Raw genomic sequence first — 25,000 nt, 5'->3', positions numbered from 1 at the left:
ACAGTTTAAAGAAAAGATCAACTTCAGATCTTCCCGTCAATTATAATTGTTTCTTATTTTTTTGTTTGTTCATTTGATGTTGTTTTTGTCATAGAAAACTTGCGGTAGTTGTTTTTTGGAAAACACCCAACATGTGTAATATTATCCCCAAGTGAAATATTGGATGTAAAGTAATTGGAGCCTTTATTAGGTCAATAATTCATAACAACACTGACTCATTATTTTTTCCAGCAATGACTGTTTTAAAGAAAAAACAGCTTTGTGTTATTAGAGTCTCCATTGCAACTTTTTCTTGTCACATTTCACCTGTATGCTCTTTTATTGTATTTTTTTTTTTTTTTGTAATAGTATTTTTTCAATTTAAAGACTTAGCTGCGTGCCGCAATTGGGCCCGAGCCGCACTTTGGCCCCCCCTGTTCTAGAGCAACACATATTTGGAAAAATTGTATATTTTAGGGGTTGTGCAGACATCACAATCACCGGTGCAGACACTCAACATTTATTTCTACTAAGACAATAAGAATGGCCGACGTTCAATTCCCGCAGACACCACGAAGCCCCACTTCCTCTCCCGGGCCTGACCACATGTTTTTGTAAAGTAAGTGTCATCGCAGAGAGCAAATGGCATTCCTGAATTTCCTGTCATTGGCTGGATGTTCCACTGTCGTTTTAGTGTGTCCCACTTTCTGTCTTGTAGTGTAACTACTTCCACAGTCCACACTTCCACCATGTTTATGGCAACACAGGCGCCTTGAAGCTTAGCGATGATGCAACACTGCCACTTGGCGGACAGACGGCAGAATGCACTCATTGGGACGGCTGAAATCTTATGGATTTGGGGCTGATGGTACAGTAGAAAGGCCAATAATGACTTTAAACTAGGTAACAAAGTCACATGTGTTGTCCAGACACTCAAGAATGTTCTATGAGAGGTATCCACGTCATTGTTATCTGCTCAGATCCTTATTTACGTAATAAATAGTCCTCTCTCTCACTGCCATTGTGATTGAATGAAGTTATGTCATATTCTGCGACAATAGATGGATGGCTGGATACAACTGCAACTGGACATTACTTGACCCACTTACTGGGAAACTTATCAAGGAACTGTTTGTAATATTACGACCAACAGTGGTAAATATTATAAACATATCACTTTCCTCTGGCACTGTTCCCCTAGCATTCAAAAAAGTGGTTATTCATCCTCTGCTCCAAAGACCTAACCTCGATCCTGACCTCATGGTACACTACCACCTTCCCTTTATTTCCAAAATCCTCGAAAAAATTGTTGCACAGCAGCTAAATGAAGACTTAGCGTCTAACAATCTCTGTGAACCCTTTCAGTCCGGTTTCAGGGCGAATAACTCTAAGGCAGGGGTGTCCAAAGTGCGGCCCGCAGCTAATTGTTTACCGGCCCGCCACACATTCTGCAAAAATTGCAAAATTGATATTGCAAAAATTTTAAAAAACATTTTAAAAAAGTGGAATGAGGTGAAATCTAACAAGAAAAAGTTGCAATGTTGACATGCAGGCTGTTTTTTTTCTTTTGTCTTTGTTTATTTTTCTTTTTTTTGCCATTGCTAAAAAAAAAAAAAAAAAGACTAAAAATCTATGTTATAATGAATTATTACTTAAAAAATATCACTTTAAAATGTTTTATGTGGAAAAATATTGCATATATTGTGTGGTTGCCATAAAAAAAAACATAAAAGTTTTATTTGACAAAAGAGCATAATACAAACAAAATAATAGTTCAAACGTAAAATCGACAGATATACACTTCCGTTCAAAAGTTTGGGGTCACCCAAACAATTTTGTGCAATAGCCTTCATTTCTAAGAACAAGAATAGACTGTCGAGTTTCAGATGAAAGTTCTCTTTTTCTGGCCATTTTGAGCGTTTAATTGACCCCACAAATGTGATGCTCCAGAAACTCAATCTGCTCAAAGGAAGGTCAGTTTTGTAGCTTCTGTAATGAGCTAAACTGTTTTCAGATGTGTGAACATGATTGCACAAGGGTTTTCTAATCATCAATTAGCCTTCTGAGCCAATGAGCAAACACATTGTACCATTAGAACACTGGAGTGATAGTTGCTGGAAACGGGCCTCTATACACCTATGTAGATATTGCACCAAAAACCAGACATTTGCAGCTAGAATAGTCATTTACCACATTAGCAATGTATAGAGTGTATTTCTTTAAAGTTAAGACTAGTTTAAATGTATCTACATTGAAAAGTACAGTGCTTTTCCTTCAAAAATAAGGACATTTCAATGTGACCCCAAACTTTTGAACGGTAGTGTATGTTATAATGAATTATTATTTAAAAAATATCACTTTAAAATGTTTTATGTGGAAAAATATTGCATATACTGTGTGGTTGCCATAAAAAAACATCAAAGTTTTATTTGACAAAAGAGCATAAAACAAGCAAAATAATAGTTCAAACGTAAAATCGACAGATATATCTAAAGTTGTTCTCGTAATTTAAGTGTTAAAAGTTTTTAAAAAACTAATAAAAATGTATCACTTTATGAGTGGGGCACCTTTTGGATCCCAAATATATTTAGTAGGATTTTATTTAACATTTCACTGTGATTACTCAAAAATATTAAATAATTAAAATCAATGGTGTCCTGCATTATTGATCTTTTAGGGCTCTAATTACTAAATACTGCATATTCCAGTTTTACTATAAAAAACAAAGTTGTCTTTGACAGAAAAGGCATAAAACCTTTTTTTTTTTTTTTTTTTTTACTTTATATCAACCTGAAGTTAATATAGAGATTTACTGTAAGTGTTAAATAAAAAATAATAATAATTTGACTTATTTTTTACATTTTAATGAATGAGACCCTTTATGGTCCCCGGGAGACCTAAATGTTAAAAAAAAAAAAATCCATATATTTTGTTAAGGTTTGAAAAGGAAAAATATCAAAATGGCCCCGCATGCTTAAATTTTTCCGTGTGCGGCCCTCAGTGGAAAAAGTTTGAACACCCCTGCTCTAAGGAGACAGCCCTCGCCAAAGTGACTAATGATCTATTGCTAATGATGGATGCTGGATGTTGAGGATCTTGAAGTCACAACCTACCGATCTCAGGGCGGACTCTGTAACCACTAGGCCACTGAGTAGGTAACAGAAATAAATCAATTAGATTTTATCATCAAAAACTATCAGTATTTATTAACACACAAAAATACCAACAATTGGTATCGATTCCAGGGTACCGAGTACGGTGAGCGGTACCCATCCCTCCTGGCAAGTTCTGCAGTAACAATTAAAAATGCCGATGATAGTCGGCTTTACCTACTCAGTGGGTCTAGTGGTTAGAGCAGAGGTGTCCAAACATTTTCCAGCGAGGGCCACATTAAGAAAAATTGAAGGATGCGAGGGCCACTTTTATACATTTTGTATATGAAAAATACTCAAACCAAAACAACGTAGGTGAACATATGCTAACAGTTGAAAAACACTTCTACATCTTAGCTTTGTGTTATAGATAACAAAGCAATACAATCATTCATGATTATTTTAATAATGATTTTTGACTCAATGTAAGATATTGAATCGATTGTATTTGACATCTTCTCAGCTGTTTAAAATTGGTGTAGTAGATAGCAAGTTATGTATGAAGTGTCGGGCAGCTGAGGGAACTCTTGTTCATTCATTGTGGGAATGTCAGAGAATAAAATAGTTATGGTTGAAAACAACAAAAGAAGCAATCACATTCCTTAATATAAACATCCCAATGACACGGCAAACGTGTATTCTTGGGGATCTACATCAATTTAGTCATCAAAGAGTAAAAATGCTTTTCTTTCAATATGTATAATAACAAAAAGGGTAACATTTAAAAAATGGATAGCTGTTGATAGTCCAACTCATACTGACTGGTATACACAAGCTATGGAGATGATATCAGTAGAACAAACTGCATTTAGTTTAGATAATAATTAGTCGTATATTGGAATATGGGATCCATTATTTAAATTTGTTTCAACTATTAAATGAAGCAAAATATGACTTATTATATCTTTGTGGAAAATATTGGACACAGTGTTGTCAAGCTTGTGAGATGTGATGCAGGTGTGGGCCACTGTGACACTATTGTTCATTTCTAATGTTTTTAATTATTTTTTATTAATGTTTTTAATGATAATATCAATGGGTTTTTTTTTTTTAATCACTGCTATTTTGAAATTATTACTAATATTGATGCTGTTGTCGATAATGTTCATTTTTGTTTCACTACATTTGTATTGTTCCGTGTCATGTTTGTGTGTCCTCAATTGCTCTGTTTGTTGTTATTCTTAACATTGCTGGGATGGGTTTGGTTTTGGAATTGGATTGCATTATTGTGGTATTGTTGTGTATTGTTTTGTTGATTGATAAATTCATTAAAAAAATAAAAAATAAAATAATGATTTTATTTGTATTTATGTTAACTGTGCTCTAAAGTAAGCTTGTATTTACTAATATTGCTATTGTGCCGTCAACTGAAACGCTTTTGAGGGCTTTAGTACACTCAAAAACATATCATGTCTCACAAGAAATGTGTACACTTTTTCATCATGACGGGACACACGGAAATCAACAAAGACCTCATACAGTAAGACGCTCAGGTTGTCGGTCATTTTGGTTTTCAGGTCCCATTTTTGGGGGATTTGGTCCCGTTGAATTTTTCATAGTTTTTTTTTGTCCTAATTTGATTGATTGAGTTTTTTGTTCTAATTTGGGACCTGTTTAGTTTGTCTATAGCGGGCCACATCCGGCGGGCCACATCCGGCCCTTTGTGCGTCCCTGTCCGGCCCGCGTGAGGCCAATCATAAATTATAAAATACATTTTAAAAAGTATCTATGTCGAGTGTGCAATACAACGGTGCTGCTTTTGTTTTGAAAAGCGTTATTTGTATTACTTCCGTGTGGACCTATGCACATGTGTCGTTGTGAGTGAATGTGAACAGCTGCAATCACAAATTACAAAATAAAGTTGAAAAAACATCTATGTCGTGCGCGCAATACAACTGTGCTGCTTTTATTTTGAAAAGTGTTATTTATAGGCGTATGTCCGTGTGTAACCTGTGAGTGAAGGTGCACAGCGACAAGTAATGCACGGTTTACACCCAAGACGCTAAAAAGAGAAAAGTTGATGAAGAATGGCGTGTTTTCAACAAGACATGGACTGCCAAGCAACGTTCCCTCTAAGGTGCGCGTCTGCGCAATTGCGCACTACTCAAGCGTCCTAATATATGCCGCGCACCAAATCAAATCCCATCTGAATTCTAAACAAAATAAACATATTTATTCTATGTAATTTTGCAATGCAACTTTGAGTGACAGTGACAACAAGCGGCCCTAACGGTGTTCGTCAACACCGTTCAATTATTGTAACGTCTATCGAGATGCTTCGAGGCCAGGAATTATATCGATCACTTTATTGAGCAAAACTGTTTATATTCGGCCATAACCACACCAAAAACATGAGTAAAACACTTCTATCTCGAAAAACTAGTCATTTTCTGCCGTACAAACCAGGCCAAAACCAACGTGCCATCCGTCACCAACACGCATACCACTAAACCACTGGTGCGTTTATGGCCACACAAAAAGTCGGACAACTCAAACACCACACAAAGTTACACTATGACTCCTCAGTCATACGTGTGCTTATTTTACTGTCATTTATTATTAATGTTAATTTATTTATATTAATCATGGAATGCTGTTACTAGAGAAAGTTACAGGAATGCACACTTCATCCTATGCTTACATTTCATTGTGCAACATGAGGATGTTTAAGGGGAACTAAATGTGATCTCTGAAAGGGGTACAAATGATTTCCAAAGCAGTGCTTTTGGCATAAAGTTAAGTTAGGTTAAATGAAAGTATTATTATTATTATTAATTATTATTATTGTTATTATTATTATTATTAATATTGTTATTTATCTTACAGTATATATCAAAAATAATATTGAGCAAAATTTAATTGAAATATTGTCGATGTGGCCCTCCAGCAGTGCTCGGGTTGCTCATGCGGCCCCCGGTAAAAATTAATTGCCCACCCCTGGTCTATAGAATGTGTCGCGGGCCGCACTTTGGACACCCCTGGGTTAGAGTGTCCGCCCTGAGATCGGTAGGTCGTGAGTAGGGCTGCAACTAACGATTAATTTGATAATCAATTAATATGTCGATTATTACTTCGATTAATCGATTAATAATCGGATAAAAGAGACATACATTTCTATCCTTTCCGGCATTTTATTTTAAAAACAGCAAACTGGCACCATACTTATTTTGATTGTTTCTCAGCTGTTTGTAAATGTTGCAGTTTATAAATAAAGATTTATTTTAAAAAAACAATTTTTTTATTTTTTTTTTAAAAGCCTCTGTGCATGCGCATAACATAGATCCAACGAATCGATGACTAAATTAATCGGCAACTATTTTTATAATCGATTTAATCGATTAGTTGTTGCAGCCCTAGTCGTGAGTTCAAACCTCAGCCGAGTCATACCAAAGACTATAAAAATGGGACCCATTATCTCCCTGCTTGGCACTCAGCATCAAGGGTTGGAATTGGGGGTTAAATCGCCAAAAATGATTCCCGGGCGTGGCCACTGCTGCTGCTCACAGCTCCCCTCACCTCCCTCCCAGGGGGTGATCAAGGGTGAGGGGTCTTTAGTGTGTGTGTGTGTGACAGTCATTGGTACTTTAACTTTATTTGAATCTTTTCCCCACGACTGCTCCCTTGGGCACTCGGGCTGCAGAAGGATTATATCGGTGGACAATTGAAGGCGATGACACAGACGAGCGGAGCATGTGGGCGAGACACAGCGGCACACAGCGCCGTTAAATACAAAAAAGGGAGAGGACAATGTCGATAAAGTGAAATTGGAGATCAAGGCAGCAGATGGAGCGGCAAAAGAATGTGACCTGCCAAGTCGCTGGTGGCAGCCCCAGCCCGGATAGACGGGTATGTAGTCGGGAGGGCGGGCGGGGGTGACAGATGTACGGCGAGGAAGAGCCTGGGAGAGGGGAAGGAAGAGCCGGCGAGATGAGAGTGCAAAAAGGAAGTGAGCGAGCAAAAGGAGGATTCCTGTGAAATGAAAATAAAAAATAGTATATTTAGTGAGAGAGACGTTTAGGAGAGCCAGGGAGAGGCCACGGACTCGCCTTCCTCACATTCAGCTGTGGAACAATTGTTGCCTATCAGTCTGTCAGCACCGAGGGCCACAGAGGGAGTGCCAGGCCGGGAGTGACAAGGCGCTGGCATCAATAAGCTATTGTCTATGCAGGAGTCTCATTAAAAAGTTCTTATGTGAGCCAAGCGGCCGTAAAGTCTCTTCCACACAATCTTCTGACGCTTTACACGGCCCTCGCTAAAATGGAAAAACGCGGACGAGATGCAGACAGAAATCCCGTGCACTAGTGTGACCTATAAAAAACCTGGCCTGTGGTCTTTTCCACCGCACGGTTGAGACGTGTCAGGAGTAGGGTTGTACGGTATACCGGTATTAGTATAGTACCGCAATACTAATGAATCATATTCGGCACTATACCGCCTCTAAAAAGTACCGGTCCACTAACCCCCGCGCTTTTAGCTACACCTTTATTGTTAGTTTTTAAGCTAAAATGCGTCCATTCTCCCCTTTCTGTCTTCAATTTTCACATAAAGCTCTAATCTGGCTGTGAGCAGGCTACTGTATGACCACCACTGTAACACCGTTACTTTCGGCGGTAACTAGTAATCTAAAGCGTTATTTTTTATATTCAGTAACTAAGTTACCGTTACTACATGATGCGTTGCTGCGTTATTTTACGTTATTTTTTATGTAGTATCGGTTCGAAACTGAGAAGATCTGAGTGTGTTTTATTGCAGCGCTGCGGAAGAGGCGACAAGAAAGAGGCGCTGTCTGTGTGTGTGTGTGTGCGTGTGTGTGGGAGGAGGCGTGTCTGTGTTTACTAACAAGACATCATGGCGAAGCCCGAAGCCGAGTTTCTTAACATGGAGATATTCTCAATACTTTTCTTTTGTCGACCACAAGGAAAAGAACATTTTTGTTGAATGTAAGGTGTGTCTTGGATCAAAGATCCTACCCTAGCAATTCAAATCTGCTGAAACAGCTACAAAAGCAACATGCTTCGACGAAGCCAGTACAAAGCACTTCACCTCCTAAGCAACAGCGGCTGGATTTTAACGAGGCACTGCGCACTGAAGGTACACACTCTGTAAATTCTCTTTTATATACTGTTGCTCTTTCATTCTAGACTTCTAGAGTGTTTGATTATCACATCACTCTAAATTGGGGGTCGGCAAGCCGCGGCTCTAGAGCCGCATGCGGCTCTTTAGCGCCGCCCTAGTGGCTCTCTGGAGCTTTTTCAAAAATGTATGAAAAATTTAAAAAGATGAGGGGAAAAAAATATATTTTTTGTTTTAGTATGGTTTCTGTAGGAGGACAAACATGACACAAACCTCCCTAATTGTTATAAATCACACTGTTTATATTAAACATGCTTCACTGATTCGAGTATTTGGCGAGCGCCGTTTTGTCCTACAAATTTTGGCGGTCCTTGAACTTACCATAGTTTGTTTACATGTACAACTTTCTCCGACTTTCTAGGACGTGTTTATGCCACTTCTTTTTCTGTCTCATTTTGTCCTCCAAACTTTTAACGTTGTGCATGAATGCACAAAGGTGAGTTTTGTTGATGTTATTGACTTTTGGGGAGTGCTAATCAATATGGCCACTGCAAGCTAATCGATGCTAACATGCTATTTAGGCTAGCTATATGTACATATTGCATCATTATGCCTCATTTGTAGGTATATTTGAGGTCATTTAGTTTCCTTTAAGTCCTCTTAATTCAATGTATATCTCATGGCACACTATCTGTATGTAATATGGCTTTTAATTTTTTGCGGCTCCAGACAGATTTGTTTTTGTATTTTTGGTCCAATATGGCTCTTTCAACATTTTGGGTTGCCGACCCCTGCTCTAAATGTATAGACTATAAAGTTCACAAACATAAAGAGGGATGCTAGTGGGCCAGGGCAATCTTTCCTTATCTCTAAACTAAAACTGGGGAAATGTGTAGAGTGTTCTGGGCTTCAGACATGATTTTATTTCAGAATTCCTTGAGAGAAAAAAACGCCTGGTTAGGCTTTGTGTATGTAGTGTGTGCCTTCCTTGGTTTACAGCTATGTTGTTTGTTACTTATGTATGTTATGTTGCAGCTATTTAAAATAGTTTTGTCAATTTGTTCTGGCCTGAAACAAATCGTCCCTTTGTAACATATCTTTGTCTTTGTGTGTTGTGTGTAGACCACATTGCTTGGCAGAGTTCAGTGATGCAAGTTGATCAACACATTGTATTATTCTCCAGTGCAATAACAGTACTGAAATGAAGGCTAAAAGGGCATTAAATGGGGCCTTAAAAAAAATAAAAATAGTTACTTTTCATAGTAACGCATTACCTTCTGGTGTAAGTAACTGAGTTAGTAACTGAGTTAATTTTGAAATAAAGTAACTAATAACTAACTAGTTACTGGTTTTCAGTAACCAACCCAACACTGATGAGCTCATGTTGTAAGTTACAAAAAATAAAATGTATTTTGGGGGTAAAAGGTCATTTCTACCTTACACGATGAAGTAAAGATACATTTAGCAGATTTATGATCATATTTAAGTAAATAATGACAGGTTGTATGATTATCAAAACTCATATTCTGGCTACTTTATACTCAATACGTCAGCACAATTTTGTAAAGAAAATACAAATATATATACTGGGTATCAGTGGTGTCAAACTCTCAAAATCTATTCTTAAGGGGGCCAGACTGGTCATGATAACTTAAAAATAATTGTTTTACTTCAGTCCAAAATAGAACAAGCACGTTCTGGAAATGTAAAAATCACAAATAATCATCTTGACAAAACACTTCAAGTGAGTGGAAAATTCAGAGGGAAAAAAATGGTGTAGATTTAAAAACACAATAAAGAACACAATGAACTTAGACTTTGTCTCAGTGTAACCATGATCAAACTTTAAGTCACAGCCTATCTGGGATGGAACAAAAACACAATAATAGATGTAAACTTATTAAAAACTTCCTTGGTCATGTCCACTAACTAAAAGTCCGCCCTAAGATCGGTAGGTCGTGAGTTCAAACCCCGGCCGAGTCATACCAAAGACTATAAAAAATGGGACCCATTACCTCCCTGCTTGACACTCAGCATCAAGGGATGGAATTGGGGGTTAAATCATCAAAAATGATTCCCGGGTGCCGCTATCGCTGCTGCTCACTGCTCCCCTCACCTCCTAGGGGGTGATCAAGGGTGATGGGTCAAATGCAGAGAGTAATTTCGCCACACCTAGTGTGTGTGTGTGACAATCATTGGTACTTTAACTTTAAAGAAACCATAAGAAACTGAGGTAGAAACTATTCAAGAGGGTTGAGTTACTGCATTCACTTTTCTCCTTTTTGACAGACATTTTGGGCAATTGAGGTTGCCAAATATCGATGTGTTTGAAGCAGAAGATGTAAAACCTGCCGTTGTACGTTTTGTTTGAGTCGAGGGAGAGGAGCAAAGCCACGCTTTACTATGTACCTCTTGCTTGTATGATCCATTTGCTGGCCTAACAGAATTGCTATTGTGACATCCAGTGGACACATTTAGAACAGCAGTTTATTTCATTAAAAAAAAAAATTCAGCTCACTTTTAAACTTATGTGGGCCAAACGTATATTGATTGTGTGTCATGTTATATTAAATATACCTGGTAAATAAAACATCTGCCTTGTTTTCAAAGAATAATAAAGGCTACTGTATTTTTACAGTTGGTCATTAAAGGCCTACTGAAAGCCACTACTACCGACCACGCAGTCTGATAGTTTATATATCAATGATGAAATCATAACATTGCAACATATGCCAATACGGCCGGGTTAACTTATAAAGTGCAATTTTAAATTTCCCGGCAAACTTCCAGCTGAAAACGTTTCGATAGATGACGTTTGCGCGTGACGTCAACAATTGAAGCGGAAGTATTCGGAGCCCATTGAATGCAATACAAAAAGCTCTGTTTTCATCTCAAAATTCCACAGCATTCTGGACATCTGTGTTGGTGAATCGTTTGCAATTTCTTTAATGAACAATGGAGACTGCAAAGAAGAAAGTTGTAGGTGGAATCGGTGTATTAGCGGCTGGCTGCAGCAACACAACCAGGAGGACTTACTTGGATAGCAGACGCGCGAGCCGACGCTAGCCGCCGACCGCACGGATGATCGGGTGAAGTCCTTCGTCCTTCCGTCGATCGCTGGAACGCAGGTGAGCACGGGTGTTGATGAGCAGATGAGGGCTGGCTGGCGTAGGTGGAGCGCTAATGTTTTTATCATAGCTCTGTGAAGTCCCGTTGCTAAGTTAGCTTCAATGGCGTCGTTAGCAACAGCATTGTTAATCTTCGCCAGCCTGAAAAGCATTAACCGTGTAGTTACATGTCCACGGTTTAATAGTATTGTTGATTTTCTGTCTCTCCTTCCAGTCAGGGGTTTATTTATTTTGTTTATATCTGCATTTGAGCCCGATGCTATCACGTTAGCTCAGTAGCTAAAGTGTTTCGCCGATGTATTGCCGTGGAGATAAAAGTCACTGTGAATGTCCATTTCGCGTTCTCGACTCTCATTTTCAAGAGGATATAGTATCCGAGGTGGTTTAAAATACAAATCCGTGATCCACAATAGAAAAAGGAGAGAGTGTGGAATCCAATGAGCCAGCTTGTACCTAAGTTACGGTCAGAGCGAAAAAAGATACGTTCTGCACTGTGCACGCTAGTCGTTCACTTTCCTCATCCACGAATCTTTCATCCTCGCTCAAATTAATGGGGTAATCGTCGCTTTCTCGGTCCGAATCTCTCTCGCTGCTGGTGTAAACAATAGGAAAATGTGAGCAGCCTTTCAACCTGTGACGTCACGCTACTTCCGGTAGGGGCAAGGCTTTTTTTTATCAGAGACCAAAAGTTGGGAACTTTATCGTCGTTATTCTCTACTAAATCCTTTTAGCAAAAATATGGCAATATCGCGAAATGATCAAGTATGACACATAGAATGGATCTGCTATCCCCGTTTAAATAAAAAAAAAATCATTTCAGTAGGCCTTTAAGGTGGTACTTGGAGAGTCTTCTGAGGTGGTACATGAGGTTTGAGATCTAGACATCTTTAAAAAGTAAAAAATGTCATACTGTTATATTACAAACTGCATGTAAAAACCTCAATGAGGATTTTATATCCGTCCTATAAAGCTAGTTTCAACAAAATTCAGTCAAAAGTTAGTTTTTGAGTGCATGTAAAGATACTGAGTGTATAGTAGTGATGTCAGTTTTATGGTCTAATAATATTTATATATATTATACATAAATGATCAGAAAGGGACCACAAACTAAATCTTTCGGGCCACACAAAGCCAGATTGGGACATCAAGTAATGAACACAGAGTGAACTTTACGGGAAAAATGTGTTCTGGTTATTCTTGGTGCAACTACTGACCTCTGTGAAGGAGTGGGAAATGTTGTGGCAGGCAACACAAAACAATATGGAGGGGAAAAAAACATCCCTAAAGGATAATGAAATGCGACAATGAGCGACCATGTAACAAAAACACGGAAACTGTCACTGCATCCATCACATCCAAATTCCCGCACCACAACTAAGTCCACCAGATCTGAGTCCTTTGCGTCCGCAGGTCACTACATGTACAAATACACAATACAATTAATCATAACATACTTACGTTGTTTTTGGAAAAAAATGCCCTGCACTTTGATCTGACTACACATGTAAAAAGTACAATTTATGTCCTCATGTTCAAACCTTAGACTTTACCATGAAGTACTCTCAAGTACCAATAGGCAAATGTTTTTAAGAATGTTCTCTTAAAAGTACAATATTGGTAATAAGGAGGCCAGAAGGTGATACAAAGTACGCACTTGCACCAGAATGTGTTCGGCTTACAGACAATACCTACGATTAATAGTTGTCCCAGTAGCACATGATCACAGGGAGTGTGACCCCAAGATGCAGAAACGGTAGGCGAAGTGCAAAAAATCTATCAATCAATCAATCAATCAATGTTTACTTATATAGCCCTAAATCACGAGTGTCTCAAAGGGCTGCACAAGCCACAACGACAAAAAAAGAGGATCTTTTATTTAGGACCAGTACGCCACTAACGTTAGTCACTGCAAGACATAACCAAAACAGGAAGTGGAACACAAATAAGAGCGCTAGCCAGGAAGAAACAGTAACACAAAAACTGTCACGTAGATCATGTTAGTAGTATTTCCAATAGGGCGTACTAGTAGTAGTATAATTATAGTCAAGACAGTTAGAGCTTTCATTAATGATAATACTAAGGATGATACATTTGATTATTGAAATAAACTCGAATCTATGAATTTCCATTCATAATTTTTAACATGGTCTTGTTTTGTTGTCAATTGCAGCATACATGATTGTACTTATTGTTGTGTATTGATTGTTTATTTAATTTAATTACGGATTCAAGCACACATTTACGTCATACTGGCACTCTCAGCTAATTAAGAGCTTCCTGCTATGTGAATCACTTTGGGCTATGTAGGCATACTTGCCAACCTTGAGACCTCCGATGCCGGGAGGTGGGGGGCGGGGGGCGTGGTTAAAAGGGGAATATATTTAAACTAGAATTCACCAACTCAAGTATTTCATATATATATATATATATATATATATATATATATATATATATATATATATATATATATATATATATATATATATATATATATATATATGAAATACTTGGCTTTCAGTGAATTCTAGCTATATATGTATATATATACATATATATTTATTTTATTATACATATAAATAAAAGAAATACTTGAATTTCAGTGTTCTGGAGGCTATCCAGTAGATGGCAATATTGTCCTGTTTAAGAGTGTCACAGCATTGCTGTTTACGGCAGACGAACTGCTTTACGGTAGACTAAACGTGACTGCTGTTGTTGTGTGTTGTTACCGCGCTGGGAGGACGTTAATGAAACTGCCTAACAATAAACCCACATAAGAAACCAAGAACTCGCCCTCGATCATTCTACAGTTATGACGTCATTGGGCAGGCACGCTGTTTATATTGTGGGAAAGTGGACGTGAGAACAGGCTGTCCCCACTCAGGTCCGCATTGAGCCGGAGGGGCGTGGCCTCCAGCTCCGGCTGAATACCGGGAGTTTGTTGGGAGAAAATTTCTGCCGGGAGGTTATCGGGAGAGGCGCTGAATACCGGGAGTCTCCCGGTAAAAACGGGAGGGTTGGCAAGTATGTATGTAGGGTTAGGGCAGGGGTGTCAAACTAATTTTAGATGGGGGGGCACTTGGAGAAAAATCTACTTCCAAGTGGGCCGGACTGGTAAAATCATGGCACGATAACTTAAAAATAAAGGCAACTTTAGATTGTTTTCTTTGTTTAAACATAGAACAAGCACATTGTGAAATTGTACAAATCATAATGTTGTTGTTTTTTTACACTTACATCTTTATTTGTCGTTATTTATATTTTCTGAATAAAATTATGTGAAAATGTTCATCAATCAACTCATTGGTGTTCATTTTCAATCTATCAAGATAAAAAAATGATATCAAAATCAAATTACAGTATGTTATTTATGTAGTTTGATCATTTTGCTCGACTGATGTACTAACGTCATGTGGTTTATTTTGTACACATGTAGCATCATTCACAAAGATACAAATAATTGCTATAGCGACATCCAGCGGACACATTTAGAACAGCAGGTTATTCCATTCAAAAATTTCAGGTTCATTTTTATACTTAGCAAACTTTTCCCACGGGCCGGATAAAACCTGTTCGCGGGCCTGATCCAGCCCTCGGGCCGTACGTTTGACACCCTTGAGTTAGGGGGTTATAACTAGAGATGTCCGATAAAATCGGACTGCCGGTATTATCGGCCGATAAATGCTTTAAGATGTAATATCGGAAATTATCGGTATCGGTTTCAAAAAGTAAAATGTATGACTTTTTAAAACGCCGCTGTGTACACGGACGTAGGGAGAAGTACAGAGCGCCAATAAACCTTAAAGGCACTGCCTTGCGTGCCGGTCTAATCACATAATATCTACGGCTTTTCACACACACAAGTGAATGCTTCATACTTGGTCAACAGCCATACAGGTCACACTGAGAGTAGCCGTATAAACAACTTTAACACTGTTACAAATATGCGCCACACTGTGAACCCACACCAAACAAGAATGACAAACACATTTCGGGAGAACATCCGCACCGTAACACAACAGAACAAATACCCAGAACCCCTTGCAGCACTAACTCTTCCGGGACGCTACAATATACACCCCCTCAACCCCGCCCACCTCAACCTCCTCATGCTCTCTCAGGGAGAGCATGTCCCAAATTCCAAGCTGCTGTTTTAAAGGCATGTTAAAAAAAAATAATGCACTTTGTGACTTCAATAATAAATATGGCAGTGCCATTTTGGCATTTTTTTTTCCATAACTTGAGTTGATTTATTTTGGAAAACCTTGTTACATTGTTTAATGCGTCCAGCGGGGCATCACAACAAAATTAGGCTTAATAATTTGTTAATTCCACGACTGTATATAACGGTATCGGTTGATATCGGAATCGTTAATTAAAGAGTTGGACAATATCGGAATATCGGCAAAAAAGCCATTATCGGACATCTCTACAATTAAATAAATAATCAATTCACCAAATTCAAACGCAAAATGTAATTTGCATAAATTCAGTGTAAAAAAACTAAAGCTTTGTTAATAGACACAAATATAGACCTGCATATTGATGACTTGTGTGGCCAAATAAATGGCACATGTTCCTGCCCGACGCACGCAAATGACCTCGCTCGCAGTTCCACAGAGCTGCTGCAGCCAGTTGCCACCTGTTGTTGACATACTGTACTTCCTAACCGGCCGACATGAGTGGAAAACTCCACGTCTGCTCTCAGGAAGCCGTGAGGATGCTCACGACCTCCTTTCAGCCGTGCAAGGTCAAATGTGTCACACTCCAGGGCCTGTGCATGTCATCTTTGTGTCCTTTGTTTATTACATGTCTTGCCATTATTTGCACAGCTGGTTAAAAATACAGTATGTCACAAAAATGCAAACCCCAAAAGCAGTGAAGTTGGCACTTTGTGTAAATGGTAAATAAAAACAAAATACAATGATTTGCTAATCCTTTTCAACCTATATTCAATTAAATAGACTGCAAAGACACAAGATACTTAACGTTCAAACTGAAACTTTGTTATTTTTTGCAAATATTAGCTAATTTGGAATTTGATGGGTGCAACATGTTTCAAAAAAGCTGGCACTAGTGGCAAAAAAGACTGAGAAAGTTGAGGAATGCTCATCAAACACTTGTTTGGAACATCCCACAGGTGAACAGGCAAATTGGGAACAGGTGGGTGCCATGATTGGGTATAAAAAAAACAGCTTCCATGAAATACTCAGTCATTCACAAACAAGGATGGGGTGAGGGTCAGCACTTTGTCAACAAATGCCTGAGCAAATTGTCAAAACAGTTTAAGAACAACATTTCTCAACGAGCTATTGCAAGGAATTTAGGGATTTCACCATCTACGGTCCGTGATATCATCAAAAGGTTTAGAGAATCTGGAGAAATCACTGCTGTATTATGGACTTCATACTGTTTCAAGACATAATTAATGATCATTTAAAATCATTAAAATAATAAATAGAGATGTCCGATAATATCGGACTGCTGATATTATCGGCCGATAAATGCTTTAAAATGTAACAGTGTTTCCCACACATTCATTTATTTGTTGCGGCCCGCCACGAAAGAATTAAGCCGCCACCAAAAAAAATTTTTTTAAATAATTTTTAATTTTTTTAACTTTTTTTAATTTTTTTTTATTTTATTTTTTGTGTCCTGTCAAGCTTCTCAGGCAAATTCTTATTTATTTAAAAAAAAAAAAAAAAAAAAATTTTTTATTTTATTTTATTTTATTTTTTGTGTCCTGTCAAGCTTCTCAGGCAAATCATATAGTTGATGTAGATGCCCATATCGGCTGTTCAGATTTACTTTACAAAAGAGAAGTGTAGGATCAAGATTTTTGGAGCTCTTTGTTCAATGGATCAGATGTTTGATGAAGCTCTGTGTCTATCTACCACCACTACTATTTTCTGTTTATTTGTTACTGACTGTGGCAGGACACCTCTGCCTCTGTTTCACTTTATGTTGCTGGTAAATAATATGGTTGTAGTAGTAGGCTAAAGTTAAATTATTTAGTATGCACTAATTAAAGGGGCAGAGCTTTAAGAGACATTTTAGCTTTTATATTTTTATCAGATATATTTTTTGTAAGAACCACAATTAATAAATATATTTCAGTGAATAACTTATTGTTCAAATCTGTATATAAATATGTACATAAAGTGTTGTAATTATATTGTAAAATGGATGGATGGATGGACGTTTAAAACAAAACTGTTATTATTAATTAGTAAGTATACATTTTTTGAGCCTTTTTAGAGAAAATCATATCATTGTAGTAAATTATGCAAATTACTCGATGTCATGGTGACCACGCCCATAGCCACGCCCCCACCGCCACAGGTATCTTGGCAGTTTATGGGAAACACTGTGTAATATCGGAAGTTATCGGTATCGGTTTCAAAAAGTAAAATGTATGACTTTTTAAAACGCCGCTGTGTACACGGACGTAGAGAAAAGTACAGAGCGCCAATAAACCTTAAAGGCACTGCCTTTGCGTGCCGGCCCAGTCACATAATATCTACGGCTTTTCACACTCACAAGTGAATGCAAGGCATACATGTTCAACAGCCATACAGGTCACACTGAGGGTGGCCGTATAAACAACTTTAACACTGTTACAAATATGCGCCACACTGTGAACCCACACCAAACAAGAATGACAAACACATTTCGGGAGAACATCCGCACCGTAACACAACATAAACACAACAGGACAAATACCCAGAACCCCTTGCAGCAATAACTCTTCCGGGACGCTACAATATACACCCCCCGCTACCCCCAACCCCGCCCACCTCAACCTCCTCATGCTCTCTCAGGGAGAGCATGTCCTAAATTCCAAGCTGCTGTTTTGAAGCATGGTAAAAATAAAATAATGCACTTTGTGACTTCAATAATAAATATGGCAGTGCCATGTTGGCATTTTTTTTCCCATAACTTGAGTTGATTTATTTTGGAAGACCTTGTTACATTGTTTAATGCATCACTACAAAATTAGGCATAATAATGTGTTAATTCCACCACTGTGTATATCGGTATCGGTTGATATCGGAATCGGTAATTAAGAGTTGGACAATATCGGATATCGGCAAAAAAGCCATTATCGGACATCTCTAATAATAAATGAAAGTTGTTGTTTTCTGGCATTTGTATTCGCTGCGGTATTAGCAATGTTTGAGACTAGAGATGTCCGATAATATCGGCCTGCCGATATTATCGGCCGATATATGCGTTAAAATGTAATATCGGAAATTATCGGTATCAGGTTTTTTTTATCGGTATCGTTTTTTTTTGGTTTTTTTTGTTTTTTATTAAATCAACATAAAAAACACAAGATACACTTACAATTAGTGCACCAACCCAAAAAACCTCCCTCCCCCATTTACACTCATTCACACAAAAGGGTTGTTTCTTTCTGTTATTAATATTCTGGTTCCTACATTATATATCAATATATATCAATACAGTCTGCAAGGGATACAGTCCGTAAGCACACATGATTGTGCATGCTGCTGGTCCACTAATAGTACTAACCTTTAACAGTTAATTTTACTCATTTTCATTAATTACTAGTTTCTATGTAACTGTTTTTATATTGTTGTACTTTCTTTTTTATTCAAGAAAATGTTTTTAATTTATTTATCTTATTTTACTAATTTTAAAAAAAAGTACCTTATCTTCACCATACCTGGTTGTCCAAATTAGGCATAATATTGTGTTAATTCCACGACTGCATATATCGGTTGATATCGGTATCGGTTGATATCGGTATCGGTAATTAAAGAGTTGGACAATATCGGAATATCGGATAACGGCAAAAAGCCATTATCGGACATCCCTATTTGAGACCTTTCTGGGCCAATGAAAGACCAACAATGTCCATATTGTTCCAAACAATGACTGTGGACACACCCGCACCATTGTTGTGCAGTACCACTCCAGTGCAGCTGTGAGTTATGACAAACTGCAACATTATTACTCTTGGAAAGGCAACATTTGACTTGTGTTTTGGACGTCACTGCACTGTGCAGGTGTCCCTAATTACAGCCCGTGCAATGATGTTTAGTCTCCAAAATGAGGCTCGCTCCACAAAAGAGTTATGAATGGCGACCGCGGGGAGACGCGTGTGTTTGTCTAAAGGTGCGTTAGTGGTTGGTAAAATAAACCAGAGACATTTAAGTAATTGGAGGTGAGGCCTTCCATCTCTTCATCAACAGCTGAATGAATACACTTTAGAAGCCGGACCTAATGGGGCACCGAGGGTTTATTTGACGTGAAAACATGGCTCCTGCGTGACCTGCTGATACTGTATTTGTCTTCGTTCTTACAGTGCCAGGAGATCTCTCCCGATGCCACCACCTTCAAAGAATATGCTTCTCGTTAGGGGGGAGGACACGTCCATGGCCGAGAGGTATAAGCCGACTGAGTGCAGCTATAAAAAGTCAAAAGTTCTCCTATAACAACACACTTTCCCTGATGATGATTTAGGCATAAAAGACTTTAAACACTGTCAAATAAATACCTGCAAAGGATAAAGGAGCACTTTTAGGCTTTATCAGTCCCGTGTTAGTGCGGTGTTTATGTGTTTGCAAAGAATGTGACTGCAACAGGAGTCTTTAAACCATATACCTTCATAAATATCCAAAAAAAGACATTTACAGAGACAGAAAACGATCCCTGTAGACCAGGGGTCACCAACCTTTTTGAAACCAAGAGCTACTTCTTGGGTACTGATTAATGCGAAGGGCTACCAGTTTGATAAACACTTATATAAATTACCAGAAATAGCCAATTTGTTTAATTTACCTTTAAAGGCCTACTGAAATGAATTTTTTTTATTTAAACGGGGATTGCAGATCTATTCTATGTGTCATACTTGATAATTTCGCGATATTGCCATATTTTTGCTGAAAGGATTTAGTATAGAACAACGACGATAAAGATTGCAACTTTTGGTATCTGATTAAAAAAAAAGGCTTGCCCCTACCGGAAGTAGCGTGACGTAGTCAGTTGAACATATACGCAAAGTTCCCTATTGTTTACAATGATGGCCGCATGAAGTGAGAGAGATTCGGACCGAGAAAGCGACAATTTCCCCATTAATTTGAGCGAGGATGAAAGATTTGTGGATGAGTAAAGTGCAAGTGAAGGACTAGTGGGGAGTTGAAGCTATTCAGATAGGGAAGATGCTGTGAGAGCCGGGGGTGACCTGATATTCAGCTGGGAATGACAGTAAATAAACACAAGACATATATATACTCTATTAGCCACAACACAACCAGGCTTATATTTATTATGCCACAAATTAATCCTGCATAATAACACCTGCGTGTTTGTTATGCTAGCTCCTAGCTCCTCTGCTAGCTCCTAGCTCCATAGAACACGCCAATACAATTCAAACACCTGATCAACACACACAATCACTCAGCCCAAAAGACCGTTCACCTAACCCAAGGTTCATAAAGCTTATATATTTTTAAAAAGTTACGTACGTGACGCGCACGTACGGTACGGTACGTGTTATGCTAGCTCCTAGCTCCTATGCTAGCTCCTAGCTCCATAGAACACGCCAATACAATTCAAACACCCGATCAACACACACAATCACTCAGCTCAAAAGACCGTTCACCTAACCCAAGGTTCATAAAGCTTATATATTTTAAAAAAGTTACGTACATACGCAAAAAAAAGTTGCGCACATACGGTCAAGCGATCAAATGTTTAGAAGTCAAAGCTGCATACTCTCAGTAGCACATCTGCGTCTTTGTCATCCAAATCAAAGTAATCCTGGTAAGAGTCTGTGTTGTCCCAGTTCTCTACAGGCGTCTGTGTATCGAGGTCAAAAGTCCTCCTGGTTAGAGTCTCTGTTATCCGAGTTCTTCCATCTTGACTGCATCTTTCGGGAATGTAAACAAAGAAGCGCCGGCTGTGTACTGTTGTTGCTCACTACGTTCGAAAAATACGTCCATTTCGCACCGACAACTTTCTTCTTTGCTTGCTCAGCTTCCTTCTCCATAATGCAATGAACATGATTGAAACAGATTCACGAACACAGATGTCCAGAATACTGTGGAATTATGAAATGAAAACAGAGCTTTTTCGTATTGGCTTCAATGTGGAAGGCATACCCGTGTTCGCCGGGCTACGTCACGCGCATACGTCATCCTCAGAGGCGTTTCGAACCGGAAGTTTAGCGGCAAATTTAAAATGTCACTTTATAAGTTAACCCGGCCGTATTGGCATGTGTTATAATGTTAAGATTTCATCATTGATATATAAACTATCAGACTGCGTGGTCGGTAGTAGTGGGTTTCAGTAGGCCTTTAACTCTATGTTATTATTAATAATTAATGATATTTACACTTAATTGAACGGTTTAAAAGAGGAGAAAACACAAAAAAAATGACAATTAAATTTTGAAACATAGTTTATCTTCAATTTCGACACTTTAAAATTCAAAATTCAACTGAAAAAAAGAAGAGAAAAACTTTAAAAAAGAATTTATGGAACATCACTAGTAATTTTTCCTGATCAAGATTCATTTTAGAATTTTGATGACATGTTTTAAATAGGTTAAAATCCAATCTACACTTTGTTAGAATATATAACAAATTGGACCAAGCTACATTTCTAACAAAGACAAATAATTATTTCTTCTAGATTTTCCAGAACAAAAATTTTAAAAGAAATTCAAAAGACTTTGAAATAAGATTTAAATTTGATTCTACAGATTTTCTAGATTTGCCAGAATAATTTTTTGGAATTTTAATCATAATAAGTTTGAAGAAATATTTCACAAATATTCTTCGTTGAAAAAACAGAAGCTAAAATGAAGAATTAAATTAAAATGTATTTATTATTCTTTACAATAAAAAATAAATTTACTTGAACATTGATTTAAATTGTCAGGAAAGAAGAGGAAGGAATTTAAAAGGTAAAAAGGTATATGTGTTTAAAAATCCTAAAATCATTTTTAAGGTTGTATTTTTTCTCTAAAATTGTCTTTCTAAAAGTTGTAAGAAGCAAAGTAAAAAAATTAATGAATTTATTTAAACAAGTGAAGACCAAGTCTTTAAAATATTTTCTTGGATATTCAAATTCTATTTGAGTTTTGTCTCTCTTAGAATTAAAAATGTCGGGCAAAGCGAGACCTGCTTGCTAGTAAATAAATAAAATTTAAAAAATAGAGGCAGCTCACTGGTAAGAGCTGCTATTTGAGCTATTTTTAGAACAGGCCAGCGGGCTACTCATCTGGTCCTTACGGGCTACCTGGTGCCCGCGGGCACCGCGTTGGTGACCCCTGCTGTAGACCGTACACACATTCCTCTCATACCACGGACTACCTGGTTCACAGGTACATGGAAAATATTATCCCTGCAGCAGACTCACTTACAGTAAGACACTCAACATCAAGGGTTGGAATTGGGGGTTAAATCACCAAAAATGATTCCCGGGCACGGCCACCGCTGCTGCTCACTGCTCCCCTCACCTCCCAGTGGGTGAACAAGGGTAATGGGTCAAATGCAGAGAATAATTTCGCTACACCTAGTGTGTGTGTGACAATCATTGGTACTTTAACTTTAACTTTAAGGATTAGTATCTTACAAACCCTGTTTCCATATGAGTTGGGAAATTGTGTTAGATGTAAATATAAACGGAATACAATGATTTGCAAATCATTTTCAACCCATATTCAGTTGAATATGCTACAAAGACAACATATTTGATGTTCAAACTGATAAACTTTTTTTTTTTTTGCAAATAATCATTAACTTCAGAATTTGATGCCAGCAACACGTGACAAAGAAGTTGAGAAAGGTGGCAATAAATACTGATAAAGTTGAGGAATGCTCATCAAACACTTATTTGGAACATCCCACAGGTGAGCAGGCAAATTGGGAACAGGTGGGTGCCATGATTGGGTATAAAAGTAGATTCCATGAAATGCTCAGTCATTCACAAACAAGCACTTTGTCAACAAATGTGTGAGCAAATTGTTGAACAGTTTAAGAAAAACCTTTCTCAACCAGCTATTGCAAGGAATTTAGGGACTTCACCATCTACGGTCCGTAATATCATCAAAGGGTTCAGAGAATCTGGAGAAATCACTGCACGTAAGCAGCTAAGCCCGTGACCTTCGATCCCTCAGGCTGTACTGCATCAACAAGCGACATCAGTGTGTAAAGGATACCACCACATGGGCTCAGGAACACTTCAGAAACCCACTGTCAGTAACTACAGTTGGTCGCTACATCTGTAAGTGCAAGTTAAAACTCTCCTATGCAAGGCGAAAACCGTTTATCAACAACACCCAGAAACGCCGTCGGCTTCGCTGGGCCTGAGCTCATCTAAGATGGACTGATACAAAGTGGAAAAGTGTTCTGTGGTCTGACGAGTCCACAATTCAAATTGTTTTTGGAAACTGTGGACGTCGTGTCCTCCGGACCAAAGAGGAAAAGAACCTTCCGGATTGTTATAAGCCAGCATGTGTAATGGTATGGGGGTGTATTAGTGCCCAAGACATGGGTAACTTACACATCTGTGAAGGTGCCATTAATGCTGAAAGGTACATACAGGTTTTGGAGCAACATATGTTGCCATCCAAGCAATGTTACCATGGACGCCCCTGCTTATTTCAGCAAGACAATGCCAAGCCACGTGTTACATCAAAGTGGCTTCATAGTAAAAGAGTGGAGGTACTAGACTGGCCTGCCTGTAGTCCAGACCTGTCTCCCATTGAAAATGTGTGGCGCATTATGAAGCCTAAAATACCACAACGGAGACCCCCGGACTGTTGAACAACTTAAGCTGTACATCAAGCAAGAATGGGAAAGAATTCCACCTGAGAAGCTTCAAAAATGTGTCTCCTCAGTTCCCAAACCTTTACTGAGTGTTGTTAAAAGGAAAGGCCATGTAACACAGTGGTGAACATGCCCTTTCCCAACTACTTTGGCACGTGTTGCAGCCATGAAATTCTAAGTTAATTATTATTGCAAAAAAAAAATTAAGTTTATGAGTTTGAACATCAAATATGTTGTCTTTGTAGTGCATTTAATTGAATATGGGTTGAAAATGATTTGCAAATCATTGTATTCCGTTTATATTTACATCTAACACAATTTCCCAACTCATATGGAAACGGGGTTTGTAGAAGCGTCCGTGTCCTTAAATTACATTGAATGTTCCTTATTTACGCTGCGTTGCTTGCGAGACATCTCCGCAAACAGAAATATAATACACACTTGACGGTTTAAGAATGAAAACCCCCGATTCTTCCATGGGTCATCTTCCTCCAGTTCCCGGCTAAGTGTGATTGCTGCTCGCTGTAATTATGAGCAACACTAACCAGGCTTGGCCTGTCAACAAGATGGAAAGAGCGACACGTACGTGGTTTGAAACCATATTCCTCTGGAGAAGCGTTTCCTCCGAAGTGAAACCGGCAATAGTCCTTGTCTCCCCACCGTGTATCCCCAAATTAGAGCGACGCTTCAGTGAAACCGAAAGCATGCTGCGTGTGAACCCTGACTTTCACAGTTCACGTTCTTTCCCCGACACGACTCCTCTGCCAAGAATTGGATGGTTCGGCTTAAAGACGGCGGGTGGTCAGAGTCCAGTGTCTGTGGAACACATCATTGCTCGGGTGATCCTGTTTTCGAGACTCCCAACTCT

General features: G+C 38.3%; 1 long non-coding RNA gene across 1 annotated transcript in view; it reads left to right on the top strand.

Annotated features, from left to right (window-relative positions):
* Positions 1 to 19,804, top strand: part of LOC133635164 (uncharacterized) — a 441,774-nt gene extending 421,970 nt beyond the window's left edge. Inside the window, exon 4 of the long non-coding RNA XR_009822026.1 lies at positions 19,662 to 19,804. This is a non-coding gene — a long non-coding RNA (uncharacterized LOC133635164). The remainder of the gene's footprint in view (positions 1 to 19,661) is intronic.
* Positions 19,805 to 25,000: the final 5,196 nt, after the last annotated feature.

The sequence above is a fragment of the Entelurus aequoreus genome, linkage group LG19 (assembly GCF_033978785.1).
Source record: "Entelurus aequoreus isolate RoL-2023_Sb linkage group LG19, RoL_Eaeq_v1.1, whole genome shotgun sequence".
NCBI classification, from domain to species: Eukaryota; Metazoa; Chordata; class Actinopteri; order Syngnathiformes; family Syngnathidae; genus Entelurus; species Entelurus aequoreus.
The sequence above is the reverse complement of the archived record's forward strand: the minus strand, read 5'-3'. Positions and strand labels throughout refer to the sequence as shown.